Source organism: Rattus norvegicus, chromosome 13 (genome assembly GCF_036323735.1).
Source record: "Rattus norvegicus strain BN/NHsdMcwi chromosome 13, GRCr8, whole genome shotgun sequence".
Classification (NCBI taxonomy): Eukaryota; Metazoa; Chordata; class Mammalia; order Rodentia; family Muridae; genus Rattus; species Rattus norvegicus.
In genome coordinates this window covers 97,336,308-97,355,897 of record NC_086031.1, presented here as the reverse complement: position 1 = coordinate 97,355,897, position 19,590 = coordinate 97,336,308, and the positions used below count along the sequence as shown (strand labels likewise).

The 19,590-nt window shown below is 45.8% G+C and overlaps 1 protein-coding gene across 7 annotated transcripts in view; it reads left to right on the top strand.

The window, feature by feature from the left end:
- Positions 1-19,590, top strand: part of Disp1 (dispatched RND transporter family member 1) — a 145,756-nt gene that overhangs the window by 42,432 nt on the left and 83,734 nt on the right. For 3 of the 7 annotated variants that reach the window (XM_039090575.1, XM_017598736.2, XM_063272175.1), the window contains exon 3: positions 1-193. This exon is cut by the window's left edge and continues 27 nt beyond it. The exons of 3 other annotated variants lie outside the window; for them this stretch is intronic. The gene's annotated coding sequence lies outside the window, so the exon portion shown is untranslated. Of the gene's footprint in view, positions 194-11,173; positions 11,303-19,590 lie in introns of all 7 variants that reach the window. One more of the 7 variants, NM_001105983.2, reaches the window with a different exon arrangement.

Genomic DNA, 19,590 nt, shown 5'->3' with positions numbered 1-19,590 from the left:
AGATGATCATTGTTCCTCTGTGAGGAGGTTCGTGTATGGATTAAGTGCAATAAAGCAGGCAGAGACTCAGCACACGAGACGGCTAGTGTGTGCTCACTGCTGTCACTCCTGCCTTGTCTCTGAGGGATGCCACCACTGTTTGCCCAGACCTGAGCGAGCTCCCATCTGCTTCTCAGCAGGGATTTTTCTACTGGTAAGAGTCAGCAAGTGTTGATGGCTGCTGTCAGCCTGTCTGCACCTCCCACCCTCCCTCCCAAACACTGCCACTCCTTGCACTTAACCCCAAGGCCCACCACCTCAGACATTTTCAGTTTTCATCTCTGCCGCTTCTTCTGTTTTCTTTCTGCTCTTTGAAAACATCACAATAAATTATTAGTTTTTCATTAAAACGATGTCTGGCATCAATAAAGCAAAAAGGGAAAGTTATACTTTTCTCCCTCAGTTCTCTAGGGATACCAAGACAGGTCACATGGTGATACACACGGGCTGGAGAGAAAACACTTCTCAGGACACAGGTTCGTTTTAAAGGATGTCTGTTGCACAGCTTCTAGCACAGTGAGAAAAGGTTTCTTTCTCACAGAGCAGTCTCCACCCCACAGAGAACACGATGAGAACATCGTGCTTTCAAGCTGGGTGTCCTCAACCATGGGAGTCCGTTCTGCTCATCCCGTCCACTTCAGCTGACGACTGTGTGTGCAGAGTGACTGCTCTTGTGTTTTCCTGTGTTTTCAGTTTGAGATGCTTTTAGACTTGCAGTATTCCTGGAAGGGCGTGCTTATGTCTGCATCCTGCTCTGCATGAAGCTTCAGCTTCTTCATGTGGGGATCTTTTCTGCCCTCCAAGTGTCGCTGGAGTGCTCCCCTCTTCTTTAGTCTGCATCAGTTCTTTAGTCTGCCCTTGACTTTTATATTTTTTGAAGAATTTGGAACAGTTGTTATGAGGATTATTTCTCTGTTTGGGTTTGTGTAATGTACACTCTTAATGAGATTAAGGTTTTGCAGTTCTGTGGAAAACTGTGGCAGGGATGCTGTGCCTCCAGGGCATTGTGTCAGCCGACTCGTGATATCAGTTAGTACTGAGAGAGTTTAACTTACAGAGGAATCGCGTGGGACAAACTATAACCTGTCACTGGGAACCTCAGAGCAGCAGTACTTACTCTCAGTGCTCTCTCGGTGCTCTCTCGGTGCTAGCTGGTATCACGTGGCCGCTGACACAATGTCCTGGAGGCAGAGAGCCTCTGATGGATCCTCCCCATTTATTCAGCTCTCGTTATCTTTCTGTTACACTCAGATATTCAGAATTCCTTTGTGCTTTCTGCCTTTAGCTCTAGGCCAAGCCCTTTCTTTAAGGTGCCCTGGCCCCTTTTCATGGAAAATGGAATATTAAAACCAGGATTTGTGTTGGGTGTGATGTTGCTACTAGACTGTCACTTGTTAGAGATGCCCTCAGTCCCATGTTCTCATGAACCAAGCTAGGAAGTGTGTGTGTGTGTGTGTGTGTGTGTGTGTGTGTGTGTTTGTGCACGTGTGTGTGTGTGTGTGTGTGTGTGCATGTGTGCATTCTGTCTACATTTCCTATTAATGATCACTGCTCTAATGCAGTGCTCAGGACTCATTCTAGACTCTGGTTGCAACTTTCATTTCTAATGGTGAAAAACTGAGCTGTACAGCCTTGTTTTCTGCCCCTACCAAGCCCTGCTTTGGCATTAGAGATATGCTTGAATGAAGGAGTTAACCTAGTCTCAGTGTTAGGCACCCTCACTGTGTGCTCAATGTTTGGGATGAAACAGAAGTAGAATCTTCAGTTTTTACTTTGACTACATGCTCTATAACTATGCGAGTATTCTTGCTTTTTACTGTTTAGAGTATGAATCTGATAAATTATTAAATTGTTGTGAACTATTAACATCTAGCTTTTTTTCAGTAAGAAAAAGTTATAACTTAAAATAAAATTGCTCAGTTAGAAAAATAGCTCCTTTGTCTGTTTTAAACTCCTTGGGTGTAGGCAGCAACACCGAACAGATTTCAGCGTTTCTAATTACAAAATTAGCTTGCAGACCTTGTCTGGCTCACTTTTCACACCTGTCAGCTGTAGCGCTGTGAAATATATTCTTCACCTGAAACCCTTCCTGCACCTCTGCTGCCAGAGGGACGACCAGGAAGTTCCGATAACCTTAAGACTCATTTCCAAATTACATTATTAACTGTGTAGTCCTGGGAAAAACAGTAGGGTCTCCTTCCCCTGTGTCCTCCATGGTGTACAGTAGGGTCTCCTTCCCCTGTGTCCTCCATGGTGTACACTAGTCTCCTTCCCCTGTGTCCTCCATGGTATACACTAGTCTCCTCCCCCTGTGTCCTCCATGGTATACAGTAGGGTCTCCTTCCCCTGTGTCCTCCATGGTGTACAGTAGTCTCCTCCCCCTGTGTCCTCCATGGTGTACACTAGTCTCCTCCCCCTGTGTCCTCCATGGTGTACAGTAGTCTCCTCCCCCTGTGCCCTCCATGGTGTACAGTAGGGTCTCCTTCCCCTGTGTCCTCCATGGTGTACAGTAGTCTCCTCCCCTGTGTCCTCCATGGTGTACAGTAGGGTCTCCTTCCCCTGTGTCCTCCATGGTGTACAGTAGTCTCCTCCCCCTGTGTCCTCCATGGTGTACAGTAGTCTCCTCCCCCTGTGTCCTCCATGGTGTACAGTAGTCTCCTCCCCCTGTGTCCTCCATGGTGTACAGTAGTCTCCTCCCCCTGTGTCCTCCATGGTGTACACTAGTCTCCTCCCCTGTGTCCTCCATGGTGTACAGTAGGGTCTCCTTCCCCTGTGTCCTCCATGGTATACAGTAGTCTCCTCCCCCTGTGTCCTCCATGGTGTACAGTAGTCTCCTTCCCCTGTGTCCTCCATGGTATACAGTAGTCTCCTCCCCCTGTGTCCTCCATGGTGTACACTAGTCTCCTCCCCTGTGTCCTCCATGGTGTACAGTAGGGTCTCCTTCCCCTGTGTCCTCCATGGTATACAGTAGTCTCCTTCCCCTGTGTCCTCCATGGTATACAGTAGTCTCCTTCCCCTGTGCCCTCCATGGTGTACAGTAGTCTCCTTCCCCTGTGTCCTCCATGGTGTACAGTAGTCTCCTTCCCCTGTGTCCTCCATGGTGTACAGTAGTCTCCTTCCCCTGTGTCCTCCATGGTGTACAGTAGTCTCCTCCCCCTGTGTCCTCCATGGTATACAGTAGGGTCTCCTTCCCCTGTGTCCTCCATGGTGTACAGTAGTCTCCTCCCCCTGTGTCCTCCATGGTATACAGTAGGGTCTCCTCCCCCTGTGTCCTCCATGGTGTACACTAGTCTCCTCCCCCTGTGTCCTCCATGGTGTACAGTAGTCTCCTCCCCCTGTGTCCTCCATGGTGTACAGTAGTCTCCTCCCCCTGTGTCCTCCATGGTGTACACTAGTCTCCTCCCCCTGTGTCCTCCATGGTGTACAGTAGTCTCCTCCCCCTGGGTCCTCCATGGTATACAGTAGGGTCTCCTCCCCCTGTGTCCTCCATGGTATACAGTAGTCTCCTTCCCCTGTGTCCTCCATGGTGTACAGTAGTCTCCTCCCCCTGTGTCCTCCATGGTGTACAGTAGTCTCCTTCCCCTGTGTCCTCCATGGTGTACAGTAGTCTCCTCCCCCTGTGTCCTCCATGGTGTACAGTAGTCTCCTCCCCCTGTGTCCTCCATGGTGTACAGTAGTCTCCTCCCCCTGTGTCCTCCATGGTGTACAGTAGTCTCCTTCCCCTGTGTCCTCCATGGTATACAGTAGGGTCTCCTCCCCCTGTGTCCTCCATGGTGTACACTAGTCTCCTCCCCCTGTGTCCTCCATGGTGTACAGTAGGGTCTCCTTCCCCTGTGTCCTCCATGGTATACAGTAGTCTCCTTCCCCTGTGTCCTCCATGGTATACAGTAGGGTCTCCTCCCCCTGTGTCCTCCATGGTGTACAGTAGTCTCCTCCCCCTGTGTCCTCCATGGTGTACAGTAGTCTCCTCCCCCTGTGTCCTCCATGGTGTACAGTAGTCTCCTCCCCCTGTGTCCTCCATGGTGTACAGTAGTCTCCTTCCCCTGTGTCCTCCATGGTATACAGTAGGGTCTCCTCCCCCTGTGTCCTCCATGGTGTACAGTAGTCTCCTCCCCCCTGTGTCCTCCATGGTGTACAGTAGTCTCCTCCCCCTGTGCCCTCCATGGTATACAGTAGGGTCTCCTCCCCCTGTGTCCTCCATGGTGTACAGTAGTCTCCTCCCCCCTGTGTCCTCCATGGTGTACAGTAGTCTCCTCCCCCTGTGTCCTCCATGGTGTACAGTAGTCTCCTCCCCCTGTGTCCTCCATGGTGTACAGTAGTCTCCTTCCCCTGTGTCCTCCATGGTGTACAGTAGTCTCCTCCCCCTGTGTCCTCCATGGTGTACAGTAGTCTCCTTCCCCTGTGTCCTCCATGGTGTACAGTAGTCTCCTTCCCCTGTGTCCTCCATGGTGTACAGTAGTCTCCTCCCCCTGTGTCCTCCATGGTGTACAGTAGTCTCCTTCCCCTGTGTCCTCCATGGTGTACAGTAGTCTCCTTCCCCTGTGTCCTCCATGGTATACAGTAGTCTCCTCCCCCTGTGTCCTCCATGGTGTACAGTAGTCTCCTTCCCCTGTGTCCTCCATGGTGTACACTAGTCTCCTCCCCCTGTGTCCTCCATGGTGTACAGTAGTCTCCTCCCCCTGTGTCCTCCATGGTGTACAGTAGGGTCTCCTTCCCCTGTGTCCTCCATGGTGTACAGTAGTCTCCTCCCCCTGTGTCCTCCATGGTGTACAGTAGTCTCCTCCCCCTGTGTCCTCCATGGTGTACAGTAGTCTCCTTCCCCTGTGTCCTCCATGGTGTACACTAGTCTCCTCCCCCTGTGTCCTCCATGGTATACACTAGTCTCCTCCCCCTGTGTCCTCCATGGTGTACAGTAGTCTCCTTCCCCTGTGTCCTCCATGGTATACACTAGTCTCCTCCCCCTGTGTCCTCCATGGTGTACAGTAGTCTCCTCCCCCTGTGTCCTCCATGGTATACACTAGTCTCCTCCCCCTGTGTCCTCCATGGTGTACAGTAGTCTCCTCCCCCTGTGTCCTCCATGGTGTACAGTAGTCTCCTCCCCCTGTGTCCTCCATGGTATACAGTAGTCTCCTTCCCCTGTGTCCTCCATGGTATACAGTAGTCTCCTTCCCCTGTGTCCTCCATGGTGTACAGTAGTCTCCTTCCCCTGTGTCCTCCATGGTGTACACTAGTCTCCTCCCCTGTGTCCTCCATGGTGTACAGTAGTCTCCTCCCCCTGTGTCCTCCATGGTGTACACTAGTCTCCTCCCCCTGTGTCCTCCATGGTGTACAGTAGTCTCCTCCCCCTGTGTCCTCCATGGTGTACAGTAGTCTCCTCCCCCTGTGTCCTCCGTGGTATACAGTAGTCTCCTCCCCCTGTGTCCTCCATGGTATACAGTAGGGTCTCCTTCCCCTGTGTCCTCCATGGTGTACAGTAGTCTCCTCCCCCTGTGCCCTCCATGGTATACAGTAGGGTCTCCTTCCCCTGTGTCCTCCATGGTGTACAGTAGTCTCCTCCCCCTGTGTCCTCCATGGTGTACAGTAGTCTCCTCCCCCTGTGTCCTCCATGGTGTACAGTAGGGTCTCCTCCCCCTGTGTCCTCCATGGTATACAGTAGGGTCTCCTCCCCCTGTGTCCTCCATGGTGTACAGTAGTCTCCTTCCCCTGTGTCCTCCAGTGTTGACAGTCTAGGACAGCCATTAGTAATGATGCCCGTGGAAGGAAGTTTTTGTTTTTTTCCCCCTCTTACGTGTTCAGAAATTTGGTCTGTTTTTCTCTGATGTAATTCAAACTACACGCTGTGCTCATAAAGCTCACAGCTTATCCTTAGAAATGTGCTTTTCAAATGCTCCTTACTGGTTTTAGTCTTTGATTTATTTACCTCAGGTGTGTCAGTTGTCACTGTGACTTCTAGCACTAGTTCTCAAGGTGAGTTTCTCCCACTGTCGGGAAAGTAACGAAGGCTGTCGCATGGCACAACTGGGAATTATTTTTGTTTAAAAGAAAATTTTCTTCACTGTGGCTTTTTTTTTTTAACCCAGGAGGACATACTTATTTTAGGTTTTCTCTCTAGTTATGAGGTAATGGGTCTTTTAAAGCTGAATAGGAAGATCGGAGCCCTCCAAGGACCCCAGTCGTAGAGGCTTCTGTTGTTAAAAAAGCCCTGAGCTGGCAATTCATATAAATCATCTCTTGTTTTAGAGCGGACTCGGGAGCCAAGTTCTATATATTTAAGCCTTTCAAGTGTGGACATTTGGAGCTCGCCATGTTCTGTGGGACAAGGTGTTATTGTGACACCATAAATCCCCACTCCCTAGTTGGGTTTGTTTCCCTACACATTGTTCAGAGGTTGGCCTGTGTTACTGACTGACTTGCACTCTGCCCTGACAGCACTCCACTGTCTGCGTTTCCAAACACATCTTTACGCCTTTAGCCAGTTCCCATTCCGTTTTCATCATTAGCTCTCCGTCCGTCAGGGTCCCAGTTGCCTTACAACTCGGAGGGGTGGGAAGGTGCTGCATTCTGCAATGGCCGCTGAACTTCAGGACTGACCTCAGTGGGCGCTGTTTTAAAGCTGTCAGTTAGAGTGAAGACCAGCGTTCATCCTGCATTTCCAGTCACAATGCACCAGGGTATTTATGTTGACGCTCCAGACAAACTTTCTGTTTACTCACATCCTGGAAGGCCAGGGTGAGTTAGACAGCATCGTGAGGAGCAGAGGCCTAGGTGACGGAAGAGCCTGGTATCCCCAGGCAGAGCAGAGTGTGGCCTGGGGTGGGTGCTTGGCAAAGGTCTGTGCAGGGAAGGAATTGAGCTCAGGAGCTTTTGTCTGACTTTTATTATTACGCTTTTTAATTAAAAGTAGAGTCTTCTCTCATGCAGTTGACTTCTTTTTATAGATGCAGAAGCCTAGTCTGGAGATGGCGTCTGAGACTGAAGCTGAGTCCGGGGTGTTTTGTACTCACTTGTCACTGCCTGTATCATTGCAAGGACTTGTTTCAAGCTGTACAGTAGTCACTAAGCCAAGCACAATGATGTGAAATTGTGTTATATATGCGCTGCTGTGGCGGCCTGCCCATTAACGTTGTTAGTCGCATATTCATTGTCTGTAACCAGGCAATTACAATGTTCTCGTGGAAGTCCTTGAACAGTTGCTTCCTTGAGCGAATTTTGTTCTTTTATGTTGTTCTTTTTCACACTTGCTGATAACGTCTCTGCTGAGGGCTGTTATAACTTTCATTTACTGAGCAGAGTGTAGCGTCACCATCTTGAGTGCGAAGGGACTTCAGGAATTAGTTTGCTGCAGGAGTTCATTGTTTAGAGAAAGGAATGGGCCTCTGAGCATTAGGTGATCAGTGCCGCACCAACAGCGGTGGCAGAGCTGGAGGAAGTGACAGTCCAGTCCTGGAGCTTGGACTTAGGATCTTTTTAATCTTTAGGTCTTACAGGAAGGTCTTGCTCTGTGTCCCAGGCTGGCTTTCCTGGTATCCTCCTGCCTCAGGTTTTCATGTGCTAGGATTGAAAGTGTCTCCCCGACCCCCACCCCAACAGTTTGCTTATCATAGTTTTAAAGACTGAGTTTAAAACTGGGATGGCAGATAATATATTTTCATAGATAAATCCAAATGACCCGTCCTCTGGACACTGGGTTCCAGACGTGCTCTCTTGGGTGGAAAGTATGCAAACGCCTCTCAGTTTACAATGTGTTTCATGTTTTCTCAGAAATCTCTTATATTTAGCAGTAAAAAGATTAAAGTTAGTATATTCACCAATTTTTTATACGTATATTTCTGTACAAAACCGAGGCTGATAAATTCTCATAATTTCTCGGATTAACTTAAAACTGGAACCATCTTTCTGCTAGAAATGGTTTGCTCATGCATTTTCTATGTGGATTTTCGTGTCTCAAGTCTCTTGAGCCTTTAATAACTTAAAAGTGAGTATTAATATGTTTGTAATTTTCCAGCACTGGAGATCCGTGGTCCCAAGAAGTCGCTTGTTTAATTTCAATCATAGATACTAATAAAAGAAAAAATATTTTGGGATGTAAATATTGACTGGGAGCCCATTAGTCACAGGTTTCCCATAGCACCCACAAAGCTGTTTTCATAGAACAGGTAAAAGCAGGCAATTTAAAAACTGAGGAAAGCACACGTGATAATCTGTGCTGGGGTGAGAAACAGAATGCTGTTTCTTTCTTGCATGAGGCCTGCGTTTCATAATTAGCTTCTTAGAAATTGCTACTTTTCATTGCAGTACCATTAACCTGGCCCTGCAATTATACACCACAGTAATTTTTATTTTTGGTTATTATTTTGTGTGTAATGATGTGTATGTGGGAGGAGTACACATGCCATATTATCCACATGGAGGTCAGGGCAACTTTGAGGGACTCATTTCTCTTCTACCTTTCCATGGTCCACAGTTCAACCTAGGTCGCCAGGCTTACACAGCAGGTTTGAGCTGCTCTGAATCTTCCCTAGCTTGTAAATGAATTTGTTAAAGTTAACCTCTGAGAGGAATCCTGACCGCCTCTTCCCTGTATTGCTACTATTGATTTTTAATTGAGAATTGGGTTACTCTGGTTGGTGGCTGCTGTGATGTTGGTGAGAGAGCACAGAGCATAGGGAATGCCTGACTTGTGATGCAGTGCCCTGCTAGCCCACTTAGCTTGTTGGGACTTGCGACATGGCGGGCCTCAGTTTCTACTTATAAAATGGTATTGTCGTCTAAGGCTGGGTGTGCAGTCGCATGTTTTCTACAGACACCTCAAGGATATTAAACTTAAAATAGGCTGTGATTATTTTGACAGTTTTCTCTTTTTCCTTTCATGGTAGGAGCTTAAAGAGCAAAGCAAAGTGGTTGGTTCCTTTCTGGACACCTGATGTGGCAAACATTAATTTAATTAGAAATAACTCCTGCAAACATTTCTTAGAGGACTGAGAAAAGCCTGCACGAGTCTTGCTTCTGACCTGTTCTGTTTCTTTGAGAAGATGGCATCTTGTATATCTTAGCCTCGCTTTGTCCTCATGGGCAGTCCTCTTGCCTCAGGCCCCAGGAGTACCAGACACAAACATAGACAGACAGACACACAGACACAGACACAGACACAGACACAGACACACACACACACACACACACACACACACACACACACAGAGATACCCAGACACACAGAGACACAGAGACACACATACACAGACAGACAGACACACACACACAGAGACACACGGACACACACACACAGACACACGGACGCACACACACAGACACACGGACGCACACACACAGACACACACACACACAGACACATGCACACAGACACTGCCTCTATGCTCGGCAGGTCCTTGCCAACAAGATTTGTTCTTGCTACTAAATCTTAGGATTTGTTCATTATCTAAATGTTTTTCTAGGGAAAAAAAATGTGAAAACAGCCAGAAAAATTCCCGAAATGGAGGTAAAAGACATCTTCAGATGGATAGTAGATATTGATCATACCTGGTCCTTTAGGTTGTCATGAGAATTAAAGGGTATAATTTATTTAAAATTCTTAGTATAGTGTCTGACACAGAGCAACTATTTAATCTTTTTTGTGTATGATGTGTGTCTGTGTGAGGTGTGTCTTTGTGTTTATATTTGCACATGTGCACACACACTAGCATACCTGGTGGTCATTCTCTGACTTTGGCATTGACCCAGATTTTCAACTTCTTTGAAATGGAGTCTTCTTGATGTTTGCGCCTCTGTTGATTCTTTTTACCTGTTAACTACCACATATGCTTTTTTTCTGTAAACATGAGATCATTTTATAATACTAGTGTTTTTAACCAACACTGTGAATGTCTAGAACAGTGAGCCAATAACAAGAAGTTTAACAGTGCTCTAAATGAATGCCATTGTCTTGGACTGTTCCTCATTACTGAGCTGGTCAGTGATATTCATACCCTACTTCTACAGAAGCACTTAATCAGTAACATAAGTCTTTTGTTCTTTATACTTTAATGATCCAAACAGTACTTGCACGGGGTGTGCTGTACTTGAGGCTCCAGACTGTTACGTGGTCTCTGATCTCTTAGTGGCTCGCTCAGGAAGATCCTGCCTTTCTCTTACTCCCCATTCTGTGGGTGTCTTTTCCTGCAGTTGGAGAAAAGGAGATAGTCTGTTGGTCTGGGCTTTAAAAATAGTTTTACAAAAGAACAAAACCCAAATTCAATTGGTCATATTTAGAGAATGTTAAGGACTTAGTGGACTATTATGGGAAATGAGAATGGGTGGTGGTGTTATCATCATCTTAAACTACTGGTTTAAGCCAGAGATCCACCTTGTTGATCTGGGCTAAAAAGAGTTCCTGGGCAGCCTAAGCTACATAGCAAGAACCTGCTTGCTTCCGAGGAAGCAGACAACAGCAACCGCTCTCCCAACCCCATCCCGCCTCACCTCCCTAACCAAAACATATGTGTGAACATATACCCTGCCTTGTGGTTGAGGCAGAAATATGGCAAGTTAGAGGCCATCTGAAGCTACAGAACAAACCCTGTGTGGGGTGGGGTCGTGGGGCTGTGTGCGTGCGTGCGTGTGTGTGTGTGTGTGTGTGCGTGCGTGCGTGCGTGCGTGTGTGTGTGTGTGCGTGTGTGTGTCGGGGGAACCCACAGGCGTTTCCTTAGATCTTAGCTTTTATCTCTAGTTTCCTGCTGGTGGAGACTTGCTTCTCTTTATTCCCTCCTCCGCTCTCCTTCCATCCCTACCATTTTACTTTTTGGCTAAATAAAGAATGCTGTAACATATCCTTATAGAAACTATTTTAATGAAATTTTAGGTGTAGTCATGGAGTAAACACCAGTGGCAATGGGTTTTAGACGAAGGATTTTAAAAGGTACATTGAGGTTGTTAGTAGCTGTAACTGCCCTTCAGAGAGGCCTTCCAGTACCCTGAGGTACCAACTGCCATCACTGTCCCAGGGTTAGGATTGGAGCAAAGCTTGTTGAGAGTCAGCTGCTGCCGGTGTTCCTGATTTGGTAATTGTTCACATTCTCTGACGTGTTTGGCTGCCTGCCAATACTTACCTGCTTCTAACCAGCAGTCCTGTGATATGTAGGTTGGCCTCAAGCTACTGTGGCTGCAGAAGACTCAAGACTGAGGGCCTGTAGAGATGAGCTGTGCTCTGGGATTGGCATTAAGGTGAATCATGTGACGCTCCCAGCCACGGTGTCCATCCCCGTGGAAGGTAGGGGTTGATCACTTGCCACATTGTGACAAAAAACTTTTATAGAAACACAATATTATATGTTGTGTAAATCCACTTACTTTAAAGAGCAACTTTCAAATATCTTTTCTAATTCTTTAATACAGGTCTTACTGTGTATCCCTGGCTAGACTGGAGCTCTATATGGACCAGGCTGTCCTTGAGCTCACAGAGATCCTCCTGCCTCTGCCTCCTGAGTGCTGGGATTAAAGGCATGAGCCACCATCTTAAACAGATCTCTAAGGCAGCTTCTATAATCTTAGTTAATTTACAGAAAAGCAGGGTCTGCTTTTTACTATTAATGATAGGTTTTGTGCGTGAAGAGATTAGGGGTACATCCTGGGTTTCTAGCACATAAATAAAGGGAACACATTAATTAATCACACTCCCTGGGCAGCTTATGTGTTTGCTTGCTTTCCCTCTCCTCTTGTACAGTTACTTTGCCTTGTGATAGATTTGGGGCTCTGGGATTTTACCTTAAACTGATGTGTGCCCTGTCAGGAAGGACTTCTAAATTCCAATTAGCACAGTGTCTGCTTCAAAATTTGCTAGTCCTCTTTTCTGGCAGCGTGACAGTGGGACACCCAGCTTGGTTCTCTGGCTGTTCAAGGCTGTAGTGGAGTATTTTTACTACTTCGTCTCCTCCCCCTCCTCCTCCCCCTCTCCCCCCCCCCTCCTCCTCCTCTTCTTTCTCCATTTTTCTTCATCTATCACGGGAAATATGTTGAGTTGTTTTAACTCTCCAGGAGCCTGTTTGTCACCCTCAGGTGTTTGTAGTGTAGACTGACAAGTTAGAGTAAGTGCTGTGAGGTGAGGGGTGGTAAAGATAAAGTGAGGGAGCCTGGTTTGAAATTCAGTAACCTTGTATAGTATTAATAAAGAAATGTTAGTGTAATTATATGTCTGTCTTTGTAGATCATAAAGAAGGTTTTACATTTTAAGAAAAATATATTTATTTTGAAACTAGGCCATTCTGTCTCATTTGGCTGGCCTTGAACTCTTGATCTCAGGTAATCCTTCCTCAGTCTCTGGTGGCCTGTAGCTATATATTAGTATGCCAGACCAAGGTAATTCTCCGAGTTCTAAAACTTACAAAAGATTAAAAACAAGCTAGTTATTCTCCAGTGTTGGTAGAAATGAAAATGTTACTTACATTGTTAAAAACATAGATTGATAAGGAAAGATCAATTATTAACATGCAAAAGGACTGTTTCCTTGGGGCTGGAACAATGGCCCAGCAATTAAGAGTACTGCCTGCTCTTCCAAAGGACACAGGTTCAAGTCCTAGCACCTTCACTGAAGCTCACAACTGTCTGCAACTCTAGGTTAAGGGAATTAGGTGCCCTCTTGGGGACTTCTCAGGCACCAAGAATGAAGTGGTGTGCAGACATATGTAGAGGCAAAAGAAAAAAAAATAGAAATAGAAATTTAAAAATGCGGGGCTGGAGAGATGGCTAAGCAGTTAAGAGCACTGACTGCTCTTCCAGAGGACCTGAGTTCAATTCCCAGCAACCACATGGTGGCTCACAACCATCTGTAATGGGATCTCATGCCCTTCTCTGGTGTGTCTGAAGACAGCTATAGTATATTCATATAAATAAAATAAATAAATGAATCTTCAAAAAAATTTAAAAATGCGATTCCCAAACAGGATGTACATATTGCTAGCACATACAGAAAAGGACTTATGTGTTCCGTGTGTTAATACATGACTGTGACTCGAAGGCTGGAACAGGACCGTCACAAGTTTTGATGCACCATGGGCTTTTTACAAGTTTAAGGCTAGTTTGACCTACATGATGAGACCCTGCCCTCGAAAATAGAAAAAACAAAAAACAAAAAACAAGGGATTTCATTTCCTTAATAAACCATAGAAAAGTACTCTTCTCTAGTAGTCATTAGGATTGACAGAACGTTATATCACTCTTGGTGAAGAGTTATTGAGGCAAACATGGCAGGCCTGTGGATATTGGGAGCTGAGCGTCAAGACAGCAGCCTGATGCAGGTGGTTCTCGTCTCAGAATGTTTTCTAAATATAAAAAAAAACCCAGAAGCAACCCGAAAATCCAGTCATAGTAGCGACGTTTGAAACTCTGAGTATTTGAAACTCTGTCTGTACAATACAATGTTAGAAACATTTTTGTTTCGATGCTAGTAGGGTTAGAGCAAGACTATTCTGGTTTGTTGGAAAGAGGAGCATGAGGAAAAGACCAGGAATATAATCTGTTCAAATCTGTTGTTCTTTTCTTGTAGCAAACATTGATAGCAAAACAAATAAATTATGATATGTTAATGACAGATGCAAAGTGATTATTTAAAAAACGAAAACTTATTTTTTATTGTGATATATAATAAATGAAATTCTAGAGAATCAAGAAAAATATTTTCAAAGAAAGCCATCTATTCTATGCTGCACTCACACTCACACACACACACACACACACACACACACGTCACACACACAAGTCTGTGTATCTGTGTGTTCCTATGTATGTGTATATGTATATGTTGGGCAGGAGAGATGGTTCAGTGGGTAATGAAGGTGCTTGCTGTCTAAGCATGAGGATTGGAGCTTGGATCCCTGCACCTTGTTAAAGCCGAGTGTGGCAGTTACGTCAGTAGCTCGAGTACTGAGACTAGAGTTGGGCAGGGATGGGAGGATCCTGAGGCTCACTGGTCAGCCTGTCTAGCCATACAAGACAGCTCCAGGGTAAGTGAGGGAGACCTTGTCTCAAAAAAAGGTGATGACACACACTTTAGTCCCAGAGCTCTGAGTTGGAGGCCAGCCTCGTCTATATAATGGCCACCCAGGGCCCTACCTCAGCAAACACAAAAATAGAGAGGAATAGAAGAAGACACATGAAGTTCCCACACTTGTACACATGGGCATGTACAACTGCTAACACACATGGGTGTGACAGACACACACACACAGTGAATAAAATAGTGTGCAGCTTTGTTATTTTAAGCACCAAACCATTTGATATAGAGTAGCAGGCAGATGGATGTTTAGTATTCTCATTAATAGACATTCAGGTGTTGGAAACGCTCATGTCTGTGTTTACAGCACCGGTATTGAATTTGAATGTGCATGTGTACTCTCTGAGGCCATTTTTATAAGCAGATTCAGGGTGAGAGTGTCTGAAGAGGGGCCTGAGAATGGCAAACACATGGTGACAAGGGTTTAAGGAACCCTTTCTAGTCGGCTCTCTAGCTATGAACTGAGTTCTACCACTTAGGAAATACATGACTGTTAAAGTTATCAGTTACACTCACTGTGTGTACTGCCCCTCAAAAGTTAGCTGTTGAAGTCACCCCTGGTAGCAGTGTGCTAAGATTCCTTCCCCAGGGGAGACGAAAGCAAAGTGTGCCCTTCCTCCCAAGATCTCAAGGAGGAAAGAGTCCACCACAGTTCACTGGGGAACTGATGAGCTGCTCGGGCTTCCTGATAGAGCCTAGGTGAGGGGTTCCTACCGAGCAGGGCGGAGGCCTTGCCTACAGCTGCATAAACGGAGACCTCTCCAATCTTTTCCAGCCTCTGTATATCCCAGGCCCTGTGGCCACATGATAGGAGCAGCTGCATAGTCAGGAGAGAGTGTCCTACACTACCCCTCTATGCTGGTGCGGCTTAAACCATTGACCAGCCCAGCCAGGATGATCTTTGCAAGAGGACACAGATGAATCCCCCAAGAGAGCAGGTGCTTATCTTAGAGAACAGCCACTCGTGACAAGAAGTTACTGAATACATGAAAACACCCCGAGATAATGGGTAGAATTGAAAACAAACATTATAATTTAGTAAAACAGCTCTGTGTTTGGCTCTGTGTATTAGTCACGGGAACCTTGTGTGTATGTGTGCGTGTGTGTGTGCATGCATGCTTACGTGGGTGCCAAGCCCCTAAAGCCAAGTACGTAAATAAACTAACATCAGAACTCAGCCTGTGATATCCCATGTCACGCTGAGTTAAGTGTGGCTAAAGCATGTATAAATAATAAACTGCTCTTAGTAGAGTAACAAATAATTAATAACAGAGTTATTTCAGTGATGGCTTTTCAACCACTGGCTAATAATTTAGAATGCTTTAAAATACTTCTACCTTGCTGGCCTCTTTAAACTTTAATTTGTGTGTGCGTGCACATGCGCGCCCTGGAGCAGGAAATGCTTATTCTCCATCAGTGGCAGCACAGAAAAGATGGCTTTCTTTTGAAAATATTTTTCTTGATTCTCTAGAATTTCATACATGTATAGACTGAAATTTGATATGCCTACTCTCGTTTCTTCCTTCTGCTCCCTTCTTTCTTCCCTAATCTGCCCCCTTCATGTTCCTGTCTTCTTCCTTTTATAACCCACCCATGACTTTCTTTTGAAATAAGATATTGAGAGCAGATGTTACCGTCCTACCGCATTGACTAAGCACAGATCTCAGGATGTTCCCACAGTGCCTGACGCTGAGAGGTTTTATGACCCCGTGGTAGCTTAGGGAGTCGGGCATGCACGCACATCTTACAGTGATGTGGCCGCAGGGCTCGTCTGCACGGCTCCGAGTTGCCTCTGCCTCGTGTGTTCTAGGCCCACCTTTACGCCTATGTCTGCTGCTTTCCTAGCATCATCTCTCCCGTCTGCTGGTCTGCCTTACTCCCTAAGCAGCAGATCTGAACCTTGTAGACCATCTCCTAGTGCTGCCACCCTTCCATTCAGTTCTTCATGGGTGGTGACTCCAATCAGGAAATTATTTCTGCTACTACCTAATAACTATAATTTTGGTACTGCTATGAATCATAATGTAAGTATCTAATATGTGACCCCTCTGAGAGGGTCAGGTTGTGACCCACAGGTTGAAAACTGCTGCCTTAGACTGGAAATGTGGAGACACTCAAACCATTCTTATTCGAGTTAAAAGGACCGCCCGTTCTTCAGCAGAAATTAAGACAACTTACAAAGGCCTATTCACTAATTTGATTTTAAAATATGTGGCATGTCAATGCAAATAACATTTCATGAGAAATAGCTAGTTTCCAATTTTTCTCCATTGTTCGCAAGTCATTCTAATGTGTGACTTAGTGGGCAACCCCGGGGCTTCCTGTCTGCTCCAGCATCCTGTTGTAACACTGCAGCATCTGGCCCCTGGGAAACCACTGGATACTCTGGGAAGAAGAGTAAAAAGGACTTGCTATGACTTTGTGTTGCTAGGAAAGCCCTTTTGCAGTGCAGACCCTCAGGAAGGTCTCTGGTTGCTTGGCATTTTTCCTTCTTCCTGACTGGCCTTCAGTCCAAAGGGCATGCTTTTAGGGGAAGTTTGCCCAGGGCCTGATGTGGGGTACTCCACCCTCTCTTTCACTTGTCCTGATTATGCCTTATGCCATATCTGGGCATCAGTTCTCCAGCTGATGTGGCGCTCTGGTTTCTTCCAAGGCACCTGCATTTTATCCCGGTTAGCCTAATGAAGGCCATTTCTCCTCTCCTCAGTTTACAGATGAATGATACACTAATGTGATGGAGTCTGCTCAGTGTTTATGTTTCTCATAAACTGTTCAAATCTGTTGTTCTTTTCTGTTAGCAAACATTGATAGCAAAAGAAATGAATATGTTAATGACAGATACAAAGTGATTATTTAAAAATGAAAGCTTATTTTTTATTGTGGTACTCAGACCTTTAGTTAAGTTTTGTTTTAAAAGAAATGTCTGTAGTACTGTTTTCTTTTAGTGAAATAATTCCTACTTTGTAAAATAGAATTAGATATATAGTATGTTTTATGGTACAGTATCCCACCAAGAGTCAGTCTGATGTTTATATAGTACTAGTTTATATAGTACTACAAGACCTTTTTGACATTATAATAAAATGCCTGAGGCAAACAACTTAAGAAGAGGGAAGGTTTGTTTCAGACATTTCAGCACATCCGTTTGCTCTGGGCTCATGTTGGCATGTTATTCCACGGTGAGAGCCTGTGTTGGAGGAGGCCTGTTTACCTAATTGTAGTCAGGAAGCAAAAAGTGAGGACATCCCCAGGATTTTATTTTCCCCTCTGTTACAATTGGAATCTGAAATGCCCCACAGGCTCATGTTTTGAAAACTTGTTCCTAGTGGCTAGGGCCTAGCTCACTGGGAAAGGCTCACTAGAAAGGTTGGTGAGCCTCACCCTGTCTGCCTACATTGCAGTGTGGAATGCCATCGTAACTTCCCTCTGCATCACGTCTGTCATGAATGCTGCCCGACCTTCACTGGGATACACAGGAGCCAAGAGAAGCCTTTCTCTCCCAGTTGTTTCTATCAGGCATTTTGGTCACTACAACACAAAAACAAACAATGCTCTTCCAGTGTAACAGTAACTTCTTCTCATTAGGCCCCACTTTCTAAAGTTTCCATCATCTGTGGGAACACAGATTGCTAACCAGGCCTTGGTGCTCACCCCTTGGGGCACACTCAGTGTGCAACCAGATTTTTCTGGTGCTTTGCTATTTGAACAAGTTTAAAAATACTCACATGATGCAAACTGGAAAGAAATGTGTAGGCTGAGATTGATGTCTTTTGTCTTAGTTAGGGTTATTATTGATAATGAAACACTGTGACCACAGCAACTTAGAGAGAAAAGGCTTTATTTTACTTATAGTTCTTATAACAGTCCATTATCAAGAGCAGTGAGGGCAGGAACTCAATCAGGGGAGGAGCTGATGCAGAGGCCATGGAGGGGTGCTGCTTACCGGCCTGCTCCTGATGACAGAACCCAGGATTACACCACCCATAATGGGCTGGGCACTCCCCCATCAATCACCCATTAAGAAAATGCCTTGTAACTAGATCCTATAGAGGCATTTTCTCAACTGAGGCTCCCTCATTTTAGATGACTCCAGCTTGTGTCAAGTGACATAAAACGAGTCAGGACATCTTTGTACAGCATAAAGTTCTCTGCATCTCAGCCATGGGGAGGGAGGCAAAGGCACGAGGGGATGCCATTTCAATGACCTACCTGGCTTAGCATCTGATACATCTGATACAAATGATTTCTTTTAGATTTCCCCCTTGTGTTTTCTCATGCTTCTGGCAGAGAGCTTGACTCTGGAACATAAATAGAGTGAATCAGAGAATAAAGGACAGAGTAGCAATCTATTGATTAGGTATCGATTCTGATGATGGGTGAGTCTGCCTTGTCTGATAGCTTGCATTGCTTCATATGCTGTAGATGTAGGCATTCATGTGTCAGAGTGTGTTGATTATCTACTAGGTGCTTTAAGAGCATAATGGGAAAGCTAGCAAAGCCACTGTTTTAGCCAGAATAGTTTAACCCTGATTGCCTGTGGTGGCTTGGTTAGAATGGCCCCCAGAAGCTTGTGTAATTGAATGCTTAGTCACCAGGGAATGGCAGGATTTGAAAGGATTAGAAGGATATGGAGGTGTGGCCTTGTTGGAGGGAGTGTGTCACTAAGAGTGGACCTTAAGGTTTCAAAAGCCCATGCCAAACCTCGTGTCTCTCTCTTGGCCTTTGGATCAGGATGCAGCTCTTAGTAAGCACTCCATGCCGTGTGTGCTACCATGCTCCCCAACTGTGAGTCCCCAATTCAGAGGTTTCTTTTCTAAGAGCTGCCTTGGTCGTGGAGTCTCTTCACAGTGACTAGTGCACAGTTGAATGGAGGAGGACGTTTTCGTGTACTTGGATGACTGAACTGTTGTTAGAGACCATCTTACACAGTATCTGCTTTGAAGAAGAATAACCCAGAGCTGTGTTTTCTTGATGTCAACAACCTAAGGGAAGAAAGAATTACTTGGCTGGTGGTTCAGTCTGTGGTCATGTGACTCCTGCTTCTGGCCCTGATGAGGTAGAATTTGGCAGTATGCCATGGTAGAGGGAAGATGCTTACCTCATGAACAGCAGCAAGGAGACAAGGTTAACACTTCAAGGCATATTTCCAGTGACTTCTCCCACTATGAGCCCATCCAACCGTGAACTAACCAAAGCATCCTCATGATCGGCCTCCCTCTGTCGGACTGGCCACCAGCTGGAACCAAGCCTGCAACATGGGTGCCATTTTGGAACACATTTCCTGTTCAACCCTAACAGTCTCAAAGTGCAGTCAGATAGAGGGCACTGACCATGGAGGAGAACGTTAGATCTTCCTGTTAAATAATACCTGCATTTCTTTTCTAAAGGGGATTAACACAGGGTGGCAGGCAAGTGAGTGCAGATGTGGCTGGCTGGGGGCCAGCCCTCTGAAGCCAGCCTGCACAGGCAAAGCCTGTCAGTCCCTAAGGCATAGGAAGTTCTAGCACCCT